At 32.8% G+C, this 14,697-nt stretch overlaps 2 long non-coding RNA genes across 4 annotated transcripts; both read left to right on the top strand.

Moving 5' to 3' along the window:
• The first annotated feature begins 2,717 nt into the window (after nt 1-2,717).
• On the top strand, nt 2,718-7,429 carry LOC149033560 (uncharacterized). Of its 2 annotated transcripts, none has more exons than XR_016177783.1 (3): nt 2,718-2,795; nt 6,971-7,156; nt 7,231-7,429. It is a non-coding gene; the product is annotated as an uncharacterized LOC149033560 (long non-coding RNA). The 2 variants fall into 2 exon arrangements; XR_016177782.1 differs by lacking the exon at nt 2,718-2,795 and adding an exon at nt 5,965-6,286.
• Nucleotides 7,430-7,491: 62 nt separating this feature from the next.
• LOC149033559 (uncharacterized) lies at nt 7,492-8,464 on the top strand. Of its 2 annotated transcripts, none has more exons than XR_016177662.1 (3): nt 7,492-7,743; nt 7,939-8,033; nt 8,100-8,464. It is a non-coding gene; the product is annotated as an uncharacterized LOC149033559 (long non-coding RNA). The 2 variants fall into 2 exon arrangements; XR_016177664.1 differs by having other exon boundaries at nt 7,492-7,749.
• Nucleotides 8,465-14,697: the final 6,233 nt, after the last annotated feature.

Here is a 14,697-nt window from a genome sequence, read left to right as displayed (position 1 = left end):
ATGTTGTAAGCTTCATTTAATTATTTTAATTATGTTGTATCAATTATAAGATTTGATTAAATTAAAATCATAATTATTACTACTTCATTTCAATTAACACATATTTCAATTATATAATTTCATAATTAAATAAAAATGAATGTTTATGTATTTAACTGCATTTACTCAACAATGTTTGGCCTTTCCGGTTTTTAACAAATTATGTAAAAATAACATTTCATTTCACGAAATATGTCTTTAGTCAACTATAAAATTGAACGACACGTATCTTCCTTTCTCTCTAATTTTACATCAATTCGAACTGTCAAAGTGTCAAACTCAATGTAGCTTCTTATTTGCATTGTGTATGTATGACGACGATGACGGTGATGATGATGCAGGTGCAACGAAGATGTATACGAGTTACCAACTATAATTCCTCGTAATTTGTTGTAATTCTGATAATAATAATCGTTTGGTGAACAAGAGAACAGAAAAGAAACGGTTTAAATAAGAAACAGGAGTGGGAGAGAAAGGAGAAGGGTAAAATAAAATGAAAAATACAATGGAAGGGTTGTGTTCGGTCACGCGATCTTTTGTTTGAAATATTTATACAATATTCTTCATACAAAGATTCTTAAAACATCTTTGTTATAATAATATTTTATTTTGTTGGTAATTTGCAGATTTAAATAGTGAAAATAGAATACATTAATTAATATATTTGGTTAGATTTTTAATATTTAGGAATATTATCATTAAAAATATTTGATTTTAATGTTAACAAAATATTGAAATTAATATATTTATTTTTTAATTCAATTTTATTTGTTAATATCGTATTAATTTTATTCTCAAATAATCAGTCGTTCTTTTAAAAAAATGATTCATAAATCGTAGGTGGATACATCGAAACTTCATTAAAAAATGTTCGTTTTTACCGATCGAGTTAAAAACTAATCTTCGCTTCGATTCATCATAAAACATTTGTGAATTCTATTTTATCGATAGAACGTAAGAACTGTTTTACCAATCGAGTTATTGATTCGAATAAAATATAAAGAATTTCGAATTTACTGTTGGTAGAAGTTGTTCGAATATTTGGAAAGAATTCCAATAGATGGTGTTGACTGTTTCGGCTTAGGATACAACTTGAAGACTTCTTGGATAGATGACAACACTTGTAAATGATCCCAATCATCGACAACCCTCTAAAACAATAAATAGTCGTAATTAAAATAATACTTGTGTTTAAAATAATACTTTGTGTTTAACTTGATTGATGGTGTATAATTTTTATTCATTATATGATAAAAATAACTACGAAAGAATTGACTTTTTTTTATTATAGTGATTTTACATTAAAACAAATCGTTTCTTTTCGTAGTACATACCCCTTAATCGTTAATAATTTATTTATTAAACCAAATATAATCATTTCAATCCTTTCAATATATTTTATTAAATCGAATATTAGAAATAATTTTTCCTTTACGATTTATAATATTAAAATACTAAGAGAGAGAGAGAGAGAGAGAAATAATTTCTTGACAAGCTTTCACTCGTTTCATATTCATTTATCGAAATATAAAATCCAATTAGAAGAACACGATCATGTACCTCGTTGATCTAACCATAAAATACCGTATAATTTAACCCACAGTAACTTAAAAACAAAACAAAAAATGTCAAATCCTAAACGTTACAAGAATTACCTTTACAACAAACTTTCCAAATAATCATACAAAACAATGATCCCTGACTATCTTCCAATTATAAACCTAAAAGAATTTGAATACTAAACTTTAGGAGAATCACGTTCGAGGAAATGTGTGTAAAGAAATTGACGAAAACATTAGGAATCCTAAGTTTTTAAAGAAATCCTATTTGCCACATCATCATCATCATCATCATCATCATCCTTATCATCATAATCATCATCATCATCATCATTTTCTTCTTCTTCTTCCTATTCTTATTTTTTTCATTAATACTTTTCCATCCAAACGTAGATAATTCACACTTGTTGGTTAAAAAGAAAAAAAGAAAAAGGATAAAGACGAAGAACACGAAGGTATCACGTTTTCTCTCGAAAGCAGCCTGAGGTTTCCGTGTACAACTTATGTTAGCCATATCATAGCCCATAACACTATAAGACATGATTTTTCATAGCTGACTTTCCCCTGTTCGTGTTGGAGAGTAGTACACACCATGGACGACCGAGTATGGGACCGCGTTTCCGCGTAACTCAGCGACACGCGAGATCGGTATTTTCTATCTCACTTTATATTCATTTAAGAAAAGAGGAGATGCGGCTGTTGCCTGATCGGCCCTCTTCTTTTACTTCATTCCTCCCCTTTCTGCCCCTCCCCTCTTTACCTACTCTAGCCCTATGTTGCTTCACCATTCTTTAAGTCCCTTCTTCTTCTTCTTCTTCTTCTTTAGTCTTTCCCTTGCCCCCTGCCCCTTGCCACTGCTTCTTCCTTTCCACCAGCACACCCCCGACCCTCCCCCTTTTTTCCTATCTTTCTTTATCTTATTCTTTTTATTTTTCTCTGAACTCCGGAGAATCCGAGCAGGGGTTCGGACTCGCACGTAGCAATTTACGGAAACCGCACGTAACGCGCGTTCCATGCTGCCCCTCGAAGAGGAGAAGGAGGAGGAGGAGGAGAAGGAGGTTTTACTGTGATAGAAAGAGGTATAGGGAGGTATAGGAGGTATTGCTGAAGGAATTGGAGGAGGAGGAAACACAGCAGGCACGAGCATTTCCACGGAGTCTCTTGCGTAACGGATCGGTGTTAGATCGACGGTCAGAGGTAACTGTAGTTTTCGAATAAGAGGAAATTCTTTCTTCTTATTCTGTTTCTTCTTTCTAACACCCTTTATCTCATTTTTAATATGTATATATGTTTTTGTTCGATAATTTTTACACGAGGTATAGGTTAGGAATCATTAAGTGCATTATATAAAATATATATATAATAATATGAGTAAATTTACCTCTTGTTTCTTACCCTCACCATCTTTTTTCAAATATATATTTGTTTGTTGGATAATATTTACCGTAGACATAGGTTAGAAACCACTAACATAAGTGGATTATATAACACATATACATATAATAATATTTATAATAATAAGAGTACATTTTTTCTTCTTTTTTTATTGTTTCTTATCCCTAACCTTTTTTTTTTTAAATATAAATATTTTTTGTTGCAATTTTTTTAGGCTAGTTATAGGTTAGAAATCACGAAATATCGGATTAGTGGTGGGGGTTAGGTGGCTCGTGTAAATTTCTCGGATTGTTAATTTGATGAGTTAATTTCAATGAGTTTTAATGGTTTCATTGGTAATTTAATGAATTAGTTGGTTTGTACGATAATGTTTATTGGTTTATATGTGTTAAAAGGGTTGAATTGAAAGTTCGATTTCAATTATATTTTTGACAAAGAATTTGATGAAAATTATGAATCAAATATATATCGTTTAATTTCTGTTCTTTTTTGTGAATTAATTGTTTTCAAACATGGACATTTTATTTTGTTTATTAATAAACAATTTATTACATTTGTACAATTTATTGTATTTGTTTAATTAAACTTATTCGTTCATGATGTTTTATTCATTTCACTCGAAAATTCTTTTTGACCAAGTTAGGTAAATAAATATCTACACTAATCGTTCTTTAGAATTTTTCTTAGAAATAGTAGTTGGACGTAAATCCTAGGAAAGTAATTAATCGTACTATTGAAAAAAACTTGGATATCGAAGTGAAACGTTTAGGTGAAGTAAATCGATAATTAAGGCAAGTTTTTGACGATTGATAAAAAAACAATGTTTCTTTTACCATTGTACATATACGCAAGGCGTGTTTTCTTGATATATATGTGTGTATATATGTGTATGTGGTTTTTAGAAAAGAAATATACTTGGGGATAAATATATATATATATATACTAACTAACATTAGTCGTAAATCGAAATACGTGTTAAAGGGAAGAAGAAATGAAGTTAAACGTTTACTGTAATTACTGAAGTTTTTGATCTTTAATAAAAAAGTTTTGTAACTCAATCCCATATGTGTGTATCTTAAAAAGAGAAAGAGAAAGATTGCATAATGATGATTACATAATTAAAAACATAATAAATAATATTGTTAATAATAATAAATTAATGAAGTTTCATTGTTACGTGTATCAATTTCGATATACGTGGAAAGGAAGGTGTTAAAATAAAAAGAACAAATTTATATTAATTTTCTGTATATATTTTATAATAATAAAATAGTTAAGTAAGATAGGGAAATATTTACCGTGAAAAATAAAGACAAACGTTTGCGGTAATTTGTAATGCGAGTTTAGAAAGAAGAGAAGAAATAGGAAGAAGAAGAAGAAGAAGAAGATGAGGAATAAAAAAGTAAAAAAAAAAAAATAATAAAAAAAAATAAAAAGATTGTCGGTAAAATTGCGAGATCCGGCAATGGTGATGGCGCGATGGCAATTTTCTTAAGAATACCTAAGAAAATAAAAGAAGTAGTCAACGAAATTAATCCTCCGTATAGTCTGCCAATTTTTCGCAACTTTCCGGTAGACGTATGCGGGCATCTATATATATACATATATATGTTGTATGTAAAACACATTATGGATCCTAGCGAGTCAAATCGAAGGGACGTTATGTGTAATATGGAATTTAAATTTTGTTATTTTCCCTTCTTTCTATCTCTGTCTATTTTATTATTGTTATTTTTATTTTTTCTTCATTGTATTTCTTGGTAGAGATATACGCGCGTATACAAATTTTCTTGGATAACGAGCTAATCGTGTTCGTCGTTTCTTTAGAAGTAAACGAGGCGTCTCTCACGTAATTCGACGATCGAGTTCGACCTTTGTTCTTTTTCAAATAAAAAAAAAACCCTACTATATATTATAATATATACTTATTACAACATCTAACTTTGAACACACTCAATACATTAAAACATTTTAATCCTATTGTATTATTATTACACAAATATTATTTATACAATCAAATTTTATATAATTTTTATCAACAAACAAATACAAATTGAACAGATATGAGAAGAAGAATTTTGTTTTTGAAATAATTTTGTTTTTGAAATAATATTGTTTAAAAAATGAATATATTTTCTAAAGAAAAGGATGAGAACAGGAACAATCTTTTAAGCGGAAGTTGAACAATGTACGTGTAGTAGTGTACAGTCGTTTAATAACCCTGATTTGATGTTTATACAAACGGTCGTGAGAGGAGAGGGAAATTTCTAGCGACGCCGAGTCTGGGACGAGAGGGTGAACATTGGGATCGCAAGCAACGAGCGTACATAATCACGTAATGCGGTTATCATGCCAATTGCGTAAATATTTGAGCCAATTTGTGGCATGCAATAGGACTCGAGAAGTAGTGCCTCGAGTGGTGCCACCTATCTGTCAGCGCTTTTGCTACTGTTGCTTCCACTCCTGCCATCATGAATAATCAACTATTTATTACCTTATATACAACTTCTTCTTGGTTTCATCTTTTTGATATTTTTCAAATACAAATCATAATTTTTAAGTTAAGTTTTTTGTTTTATTCTTCGAATTAAATGAGGGATGAATTAAAAACTATGTCACGGGGAGGGATAGATATTTATTTTAAAGGTATAATTTGGTAATTGGATTAAAAAGTAAGGTTAGTTTATGTTTTTCAGGAATAAAATTGGTAAAAGTTGGATTAATTGTAATTGAAATTTAAAGTAACTGTAACTAACGATGTTTATAAATATTGTTATATTTATGTTTATAATATTGTTATATGGTAATATTTATATATATATATATTCTAAAAAAAGTAAGGTTAGTTTGTTTTTCTAACGAATAAAATTGGTAAACGTTAAAGTTGGATTAATTGTAATTGAAGTTTAAGTTAACTGTAACTAACAATGTGCTTAAATATAAAGTTGCAATAAATATTAAATATTAAAAATAAAAATTGGAAATAAATGAGAATCAAAAAGAATTTGTTTCTTTTTCCGAATAAGGGTAAAATTTAACGTATAGAGAAAGGATCGAGGAAAAAAAAGAAATGGAAAAAGGGACATAGAGGAATATGGGGTGAGAGAGAAAGGGAGAAAGAAATAAAAAAGTATAAAACAAAAGAAAAGAAAAGAAAAGAAAGAGAAGACGTAGGTAGTTCCTGGTAAGATGTTCAAAGGCGAGACTTTACCTTCCACTCGGATACCTTACGTCCCTTTCGGAGTCCGGTACGACTCGGCTGTTCTTCGTGTGCCGCCTTCTCATCCCTGCAGGTAGGCAGAGAGTAAGAGGGCCAAAAGCACGGATCAATTAGGCGAATGCACGAGAGAACGTAGGACCTCGTAAAACCTGCGGGACCTGCGTTTCGACTTCTTTCGATCTACCGGAACAACCGGTGCTCTCCGTGTCGAGGACAAAACGAACTTGACGAGGGAACATAAAGCGAACATCGAGAGCACACACACACATACACACAGAAATGCATGCATGCACGTCTCTTATCTTTCTTTTTATTTTATTTTTAATTATACTTCGGTTGATCTTGTTGTTTTAAATGAAAAAAAAAAAACAAAAACAAACGAATTGCATTCTTAACGGGCTTGTGCTTTTCATTTCGATTTGATTTGTTTTGTTTTTTTTCTGTTGGATCATGGAAGAAAAAAGGAAACAAAAGTGAGGACATTTTTAAGAAAATTAATTATTTTTAGCATTGTAACGTGTACCATGTGTTTGATTGAATACAAAATTTGTACATTGTTAAATCAGTTATCAGAAATTTTGTTTAGCAACTTTGTTGTACCAACTGAACATAAATCCCCCATTTATTTTAAAATTAACCTAAGTTTATTTGTACACGGTTAATTGCAGTTAACTACAAATGAATATTAGACTAATTTCCAAATAAATGGTTCAATATAATAGAACAGATTCCGAAATACGTTTTTGTGTTGTTTTAGGAATCCCCAAGATAAACGCAAAAGGGGAGAAGAAGGAAGGAAAGTATTTCAGGGGTTGCATTTGACTAGACAACGTCATGAACAATGTATTTAATCATTTCATTAAGATATTATCATGAATATTCATGACAAATTAAAACTACAACAAATATTACCATATTCAAATTAAATTAAATCCCAATTAAAGTAAGAACAAACCCTTACGAGTTGTAAATTAAAAAAAACCAATTTCAATTCATATAAATAATCTTACGTTTCAGGAGCATCAACGAAGAATGAGATAAAGGTGAAAAGCATTCGGGAGCGTGTGAAGAGATGCCAGAAGATACTCAAAGAAAAAAAAAAAGAAAAAGAGATAGATAGATAAAGACTGAGTGAGAAACAGAGAGAGAGAGAGAGAGAGAGAAATAAACAGGAATAAAAAGAATTAGGAAGAGGAGCAGAAAAAGTAGCAAGAAATCCGTGAGTAGGGGGGTAGAGGTGATGGAAGGGGGGGATTAAGGGGAGAAGAGAGAGCAAGAGGCGCCTTGTCATGCCGTGTAATGACGACGAGTCAGTGCGACGCCCTGTTGGAAAGAAGGTGCAGCAGAAACTTGATGACGAGACGAGGAAGAGCAAAAAAAAAAAAAATAAAACATACTGAAGAATAAAAAAAAAAAAAACAAAAAGACAGTCAGACAGAAAGAGAGAGAAAGAATAAAAGAAAAAACAAGGAAACTAACAAACGTCCTGCTTTAACTTCTCGCAAAACCGAATATAGTTTTCTCTCTCAGGTAAAGGTGAGGAAGAGGGGGTTTAAGATGAGGTGGAGTGGGGAAGGGGAGATACGTTGCTACCGTCATCCGCGTATCCACTTCTCCTTCTTCTTCTTCTTCTTACTTTTTATTTCTTGTTCTTCTTACTTCTTCCCTAACTTCTTAAGTTTCTTCGTTCCTTTTGATTTCATGTCCGCCATTATGGAACGACAGCCAAAACGATGCAACTGGTTGCGATTGATCGTCCCATGTAAAACATGAATGGATGGATGCTGATCTCTCGGAATATATATGTGTTTGTTGTGTGTGTATGTGCATATGTATATGTATGATTCTTTCTTCGAGACTTTCTGGAACGTACAATTATTTTTTAGGTTATGTTGGTGGTAGCAGAAGCAGAAGCAGCAGGTATATATCTTATTCTTTTTCAGGGTTGTCTAGTTTTGATGTCATTAGACATGGTTCAGTGACAAGGATGAGAGAATCTTCTTTTTTTTTTAGTTTTAGTTTTTTAATAGGATTTCGTCCGGTGTCTATGAGATTTGTAATTTTCTATTTGACAACATCAATGGAATATTTCTTTTGAATTTTACGTCGGTCATTTTTAGAACAGTGATTGAAGTTGAAATCTTATGGAAAGGAAAACTTAAAGAAATTGATTTTAAATTTTGATTGGTTTCTTTTAATAATTTAGGAAAGTATTGTTTAGGTTATGTTAATAAGTTTAATGCCTTTCCATCTTAATTTTATTCACGATTAATTAATTCTACATAGTTAAATGATTTAAATCAATTTGTGTTACTTTTTTGATAGGAAAGGATCAATAATTTAAATAAAATAATGTTTATTGATGATTATGCTAATACCACGTTTAATTTTTAATGTTAATGAAAGTATAACTTAGGTGTAACTTAGAAAATAACTTGAGGATTGAATTTTTTGAGGTTTTGTATCTTTTTCCTAAAGTATACGTAAAATATTTGATAATATAATTAAATTTCATTGGGTTATCAATTTGGGGTGTTTAACAGTCGACAGAAATGAGGTTATAATTCGAAAATGAATTGGTTACGACCAATAAGAAGTAAAATACAAATCCTTGAATAGTTTCAGTAGTCCCAGAACGAATAATTTAAAAAAACGAACTCCCCAAATGGGACTTCTCATTTAAAAAAAAGAAACTAAACTCGTATCGTAATTTTTGATCGGATGGTAACAAGGCGTCAACTGGCACGTTTCCCAGATATAAACTTATTTAGTGAAAACATATCGTTTCAGTGAATTTACGCAGGACCCAAATCGATAAAAGTGGACATTAACGAGGCCATCGAATTACGTTTTCATAGCCGTGCCGAAAAGGAACACTATTGGGGTAGTAGCAGTAGTGGGGGAACGGGCCCCTATTCTGAGGTTCAACCTTTTACCTTTTTCTTCCCTTTCTTCTTTACCTTTTTTCGTATTCCTTTAAAAAAAAAACCGAAAAAGAAAAACTAAAACTAAACAAATATACAATACGAATCTATCCTTGATTAGGGAAAAAAACGTGATTAAGATTAGAAACGTTAAAAACCGTGCTAAATTAAACAACGTGGTATTTAATAGGAGATTATATAGAAAAGAAAAGAGAGAAAAAAAAGGGCGAATACCCTTAAATGTGACCGACTCGATAAACAACACCCCCTCTATCCTCCCCTTGATCCCGGTCATCCCTGTGGTGAGAAAAAGAACGAGGAACGAAAGACCAGGCGTTAAATGAAATTAGCGCGGCATTTAGTCGAGTTAGACGGCCCGTTTAGGCGATCCTTTTTGGGGTTATAAATTATTCCGGAATGACTTGCAGCATGCTGAAGTGAAAGAGAAAGATATAGATATATATATACACTATTGCAAGAAAGAGAAAGAGAATGATGATAGAAACTGTTTAAATATTACAAAAGTGGGCAATAAAAAATACAATCTTTGTATATTAAACAATGCAACTGATAATATTTATTTTCAATTAATATTTCGTAATTTTTCAACTTTAATAATTATTATTTCTAATATATTTGTATATTATGCAACAATTGTTAGTTCTATTTTAGGGTTTTGAAAAAAGAAAAGAATATAAAAGAAAAAGAAAGAAAAGTAATATAATGGAACACAAAAGACTTTTGACTTCTCACAAGAAAATTAGGGATTATTAGTTGTAAGCATTATAACGAGTCAAGGTCTATAACGATGGCTTTGGGAAAGAAAAAGGGACGGGTATAAAGGGACTACATGGAGGCGTGAAACATTGGCGCCTAGTGGCGCCAAGTGAAACTGGAAAAAGGTCTTAAGATATTTTGTAAAGGGTAAAGTGAAACCGTGAAAACTGGGGATTGAGGATCTTAAACTGACAAGTTTGGTGAGAGGGGGTGGCAATGAAATTCAATATTTTTCATAATTAATAAATCGTTAACAAATACATTTGTATAAACTCGTAATAAAAATGTTATTATTTTATGATATTATTCCTAAAATCATAAAATAATGATATTAATCAATGAAAATATATTTAATAATAATTAACGTGATTATTTTAATACACATTAAAATATAGAATAAGAAAAACAGATAAAAATAAAATAATAATTGAACAGTAAATATTGTAAATGATAGAATAAAAATTATAATAATAAATAAGTATGATTGTTAATAATTTAGGGTATATACATAAATGGTTGAACGTTGACGGGACTATTCATCTTTGACGAACAAGCGGAACGAAGGTGAAAATGAACACGAAATATCGGTAAATAGAGAAAGATAGTGAGAAAGAAACGAACAAAAAAATGAGTAAGGAAGAATGAAAGAAGAAGAAGAAGAAGAAGAAGAAGAAGAAAAAGGAAACCTCGGAAGCAATTATAAGCGAGTCCTTAAATACCTAACGCTAAGTCAGCCACGGGGTCTTTGTCTCGTGTACCTGTAGCCGACTTGTTTCACAAACGAGGCTAGAACGAACTACAAAGGTCGGCCGCCCCCATGTTAAACAGAGAGAACACTATGCTTCATTCTTTTCTAACCTTTATCTTTCTCTTTCTATTTGACTACTTCTTTCTTTTCTACTCCGTGTGAGGCATGGGACCAAGGAGTTGTTAGTCGTCCGTGTGGCCCTTCAATCTTTCTTTCATTCTATCTATTTCTTTCTCACTCTTTTTCTCTTTCTTTCATTCATCAAGAAACTTCCTAAAAAACTTCTTCAAAAAAATAAGAGTGATAAGTAATAAGATACCACCTATTTTTTTTTCTTTTTTTTTTAAATCAAATATTTACACTTTTATTATTGACTTTTAAACAGATCAGATCTTCATTCATTTCTAAGTTGTTTTATCTTCTTACTACATCGATTATACCATTCTTAACACGTTCCCGAACCTGAATATGAGTATAGTATTATGTTTTTAGAATGAATTATTATTTATGAACTTCAATTTTTTGTAATTATTATGCACTTCAGAGTAATGATCAATTGATTCATTAAATTGTCTATGTTTAAAGTGTAGTGAAATGTTTAGTGTTTGCTAATGTGTTAAAATAGTTGACGAACCAGTGATTTGGAGTCATGCTATTTAATATTAAATTTATAGCACCGTGAATGAATGAAATTGGTAAATGCCAGGATTCACGTGGTAATTTGGTATATGTCAGAAATATAAATGTGTAAAAATAAATACTCAAATATTCTATCATTCACCGACATTCTCCAATTTTGGTTTCGTACAGTAATCACATTTTAAGGTTATGATTAATAAAACATAAGATTCTATAGCAACTGATTGCAAAGAATGATTTCCTTAGGATTAGGACAGTTTTGTTTTCCATATAATTTAATGATAAACCTAAACAAACTATTACAAATCATTAAAAAATAACAAAATGTAAAATATTTTCTAACCAATACAAATTTAGAACATTCTCATAATTTATTTTGTTTTAGGTTTTAGAAATCTTAGAATAGTAGTAGTAGTACTAGTAATAGTACTTTTGATTCGGAGAACTTTATTCTAATCGTTCGAAGATAGAAGAGAAAATAAAATAAAAGAGATGAGATGAGATGAGATGAGATGAGAGAGTATTCTCTCTTCAGCAATGATGTTTCCGTGCAAATCTTTAAACTGCCTTAGGGTGATCGCGTGATATCCTCTTGGCTGGTGGATCCTAGCTGAAGAAGAGAGCTAGTCAACCCCCTTGGGAGAAGTGTTCTTGTTTTTTTTTTTTATAGTTCCTTGGGTTTCTTTTATTTTTAAGAAAGAATGAAAGATAGAAAGAAAGAGGAATAGAAGTAGAAGAAGGAGGAAAGAGGAGGATGCCCGAGGATGCACGACCAGGTCCGACCTATCCTGAAATCCAGGACACGCGAGCCTCGCGGGAAATTCCTAACTTCTATATAACCGAGCAAGCAAGCAAGCAAGCAAGCAAGCCAGCAAGCAAGCAAGGAACAGCAAGCAGCAGCAACAGCAGCACCTCTTCGTCTGTTCTTGGTAAAACACTAACGACCGGGTAGCCTCGAGCGTTTAGTATCTTCCTCTCGTGCCGAGTCTGCGCGCTTATACATCGCGAATCTCCACCTCCTTCTTCTCTTCCTCCTCCTTCTTATTCTCCTCCTTCACCTTCTTCTTCTTCTTCTTCTTCTTCTTCTTCATATTCTTTTTATTTTTCTTTATTTTTCTTCTTATTCTTTTTTCTTGGTTCTTCTTAAAGCCTTTTGTCGAAACGGCCTATGTCCTTCGAACTGTCAATGATTTACGCTTTCCTTCAACCAAGATGGGCAACCTCGAGAATGGAGATAAGTGATTGGGTTGATCATAGGAATAACAAAATGAAATGGTTTATGTTTTCATTAATAATAAATGATTAAATGTTAAATATTTGGGATTTGTTCATATAATAAATGTATCAACTATTCAGTTAACTATTAATGATCATTAGAATTGAAAATAATAATTTGTATTAGGATAGCTACTCGTTCAGTACTTTTTAACCTATTTAAGTACAAACAGTTTAGTAAAAGAATTAGAATAGTTTTGGGTTGATCGTATAGAATGGGATTAGAATTAAAGTCGAAACGATTTCTAGGAAATAATAGAAGATTTCTTTAGGAGAGTAAAAGAAAAGAAAAGAAAAGAAAAAAAAAAGATAGTAAGATGTCGGAGGTTTGGGAGGAAAAGAGTTGGTTAGGAAGGGAGTTCCTTCGGGCACGGTCGAGGGCTCTTGAAAGAGGTCCAACAAGAGAGGGAAGGAAGAAGAAGTAGAAGAAGAAGAAGAAGAGGAAGAAGAAGAAGAAGAAGAAGAAGAAGAAGAGGTTGCAGGGCTAGCGGAGGCACTGGCGCCGCACGCGGCAGCCTCAAAGGGATCCTCCGCACGCCCATCTGTCTCCGCCCCGCCCCCATTCCCGCGCACCATATACATCATGTACGAGTACGACGTTTCAACCGACCACCGGGACCAACATCGCGTCAGCTTTAGCGTCAGAGCTTCATCGTCAGAAACTTCATCGTCAGAGCTTCAAAGTGTCGTCGGTACTTGCACGAAGGTAAAATCGCGTCACCATTCGCATCACCACCACCACCACACTCCCCCTCGAGGGTTCAACTTTTGTCCTTAGGTGAATACCATATAAAGTCCTCGTTCCACTTTTCCCAACAGCAGCTACCAGTTTCGTCGAGATCGAGTGAGACTCCACAACCTTCGTGAGATTTTCAAATAAGGTATTAGCCTGATTTACCACCAAGTGACATGTGACAGCTTCAACGACCATTCGATTCAATTCGTAATTCTCTGGGATAGCAATACCACCAACCTATATCTCTAATGTTGGTAATACTACGTGTCTCTTTCACGTTCGTGGATTTGTACTTCTTAGTAGGTTTTTTTTTATTGGTCTACTTGAAGGATTGATAGAGAAATTGTTTCTACGAGATTATTTGATCTCTTCGAAGTGTCTTTTTTGTTTTTCCTTATTTTGTTTGGTTTTTTTATTGGAGGGGGGTTGGGGGAGGATAGCACATCGTTACCGTATAATTAATAGACTTTTAAATGGGCTATCATGGGATAACGTCACGACCATGCGAGAAGAAGATCATCCATTCTATTTCTCTCTCTTTCTCTTGACTATGGGTAAGAGAAGCGTGCAAGAGAAAATTTTGCAATATCACGCTGCAACGGTCGATCAAGTGTGCCGTCACGAAGGACCTGACTTTTCGGTCGTCACGATAGCCAAGGCTTTACAGCTTACTTAGCAGTAAGAGCGAACGGCGTTTAGTATCTTGACTAATGAACCTGCGGGATACTGCGAGCACCCGCCAGGTTACTTGGGTTTCGTTTTAAACTCCTGTAGAAAGGGTCAACCAAAGAGAGAGCTGAGGAAGATGGATGCAGTGATGCTTGCTTGCTAGCTCGCTTACTTTAAACTACAGTGTTGCCAGTTTCGATCTTGGTTCTCCATCAATACCAAAAAAAAAAAAAAAAACGATCTTCAAGGAAAACAACCAACAAATCAAGATAATTAGTTGAATCCTCAAAGAGATTTCGTTACTCAAATAATTTTTATTACTTCCCGTGTATATTAATTAATCTCGAGTCATGAGATTGATAAGAAAAAAAATGAAGAAAAAAGGGGGGAAAAAAAGATAAATTTAGGTACCTTTCGTCATGTTATTTGATTGATTGGACAGTAACTAATGAGCGGAGGGAACTAATTGCTCTTGGTAAAAATTAGCTGGCAAAAACAAGGCTAAGCATACATAACGCCGCTGACTGACCCGTGACTTCCCTTAGTAAAAGATCACAAGACTACTTAAGCCGCTTCCTGACCACGACCTTCCGGTTCGACCTTCCCGATATATCCCGTTAATTATTTCGAGACCCATTCTCTTCCTTTCTATTTCTCATCATCATCATCATCATCATCATCATCATCATCATCGTCGTCGTCGTTGTTGTCGTTTA

Source organism: Polistes dominula, unplaced genomic scaffold (genome assembly GCF_049000335.1).
Source record: "Polistes dominula isolate Pdom_NZ unplaced genomic scaffold, Pdom_raw_medaka contig_32, whole genome shotgun sequence".
In the NCBI taxonomy this organism is placed as follows: Eukaryota; Metazoa; Arthropoda; class Insecta; order Hymenoptera; family Vespidae; genus Polistes; species Polistes dominula.
Note: the sequence above shows the minus strand (reverse complement) of the source record. Positions and strands in the feature narration are given on the sequence as shown.